The following is a 1,680-nucleotide window of genomic DNA, read 5'->3' on the forward strand; positions in this document are numbered from 1 at the left end:
AAACAACCCAAAAACAAAAATAGAAACGATGTACCTGTATTTCTCTCTAGGCAGTAGAAATAGGCGAAGCAAATGTATCAGAAGCTTGATTGTTACAGCTAGCTGAATAAGCATTAACCTGCAAAAGTCAAGTCGTTCTGAAAGGCTTAATACGTCATTAGGAAATGTATCTTGAATAATTTAGTTGAAAAAATCATACAAACATTAACAAACCGACAGGTTCCATCAAATGATCTACTCTTCCCAATAAAGCTTCTGAGATGGCGAGTGTTTGCAACAGAGATGGGAGAGAAACCTTCAACAGTGCTTTTGATGCCAAGAGACATCCCATAACTCAAACCAATCACTTCCTCTTTAAAATCTTCAGGGACAATCTTCATCAAATCTTCAAATTGAAGATCTTCTTCTATGGAAATGAAAGATGCATTCCTGTTCAAATCGACATGAAACTCCCACTGGAATGCATCTTTTGACCTCCATTGTCCACAGACGCAAAGAACTTCCATAGTGCTACAAAACAAAATAAATCAAAAAATTCTCACATAGTCAGTGAAGTACCAAAGACTGAAACGATTCATTTGCACCCAAAGTAAGTGAAATATCCAATTCTAGCTGTTTTGATACAACGAAATAATCTGATTCCTTTGCAGCCAAAGTGAATCTTATCAGCATTTCCTTTAATACCTTTACGGCGGATGGCGGCGGATTCCTTTGACGGCGGAGATGATGACGCCGACTCGCCGAGGATGAACGACGCTGACGCTGGAGAAGTGGAGATGATGACGGAAGAAATGATCGACTCCGATCCGAGAAGCCGCAGCAACGGAAATGAGTGACGGCGGAGATGATGACGCCGACTCGCCGAGGATGAACGACGCTGGAGAAGTGGAGATGATGACGGAAGAGATGATCGGTTCTGATCCGAGAAGCCGTCGCCGCTTGAGAGAGATGAAGATCTCCAGTTTTCAGCAAAAAAAAATGTAAATAGAAAATAAAAGAAGGGGTACTATGATAAATGAACCTTTTAATGAAACCTAGTTTTGTGATTTTGGGTTTTGAATGCTATTTTTGAGACAGAAACTTAGATTGGTGTCATTTTGGTCATTTTTTTTATATTATATTTGTTTTTAAATCACTCCGCGCCCTCCACGGATTATCATCTAGTAGAATAGGGTTATTTCAGATATAAATTGTAAGAGATACTAGATTCTGACCCGCCCTTAAAAAGGGCGGGTATATTTTTTGTTTTACATTTAAAAAAAAAAATTAATTTTCATATTTATATTTTTCTTTATAATCATATTTATACTTTTCTTTGTAATTGTGTTTCTCTTTGTAATCCTATTTAACAAAATAAAATGGGTTTTATAAATTGTGATCCAATGTAACCAGGTTACCTTTAAAACGCAAAATTAATTCTAAAATATAGAATTAGTGGGTTCGTTTACAAAAAGAAATATGGGGTTAGTGGGTTACAGTTATATTATTTACTTAATAGATAATAACTCTTTAAATAAAAAAATATTTGGATCCTACTTTTATTGATTGGTCATATTGTTGTTTTAATAGAATAGATAACATTTAATAAATATTTTTGATCGAATAACCTATTTCGGTCCCGTTAAACTAAATGAGTTTATATGAATGTTTATTTCTATTAAAACCGTTAAACCCTATTTT

Source organism: Brassica oleracea, chromosome C2 (genome assembly GCF_000695525.1).
Source record: "Brassica oleracea var. oleracea cultivar TO1000 chromosome C2, BOL, whole genome shotgun sequence".
NCBI classification, from domain to species: domain Eukaryota; kingdom Viridiplantae; phylum Streptophyta; class Magnoliopsida; order Brassicales; family Brassicaceae; genus Brassica; species Brassica oleracea.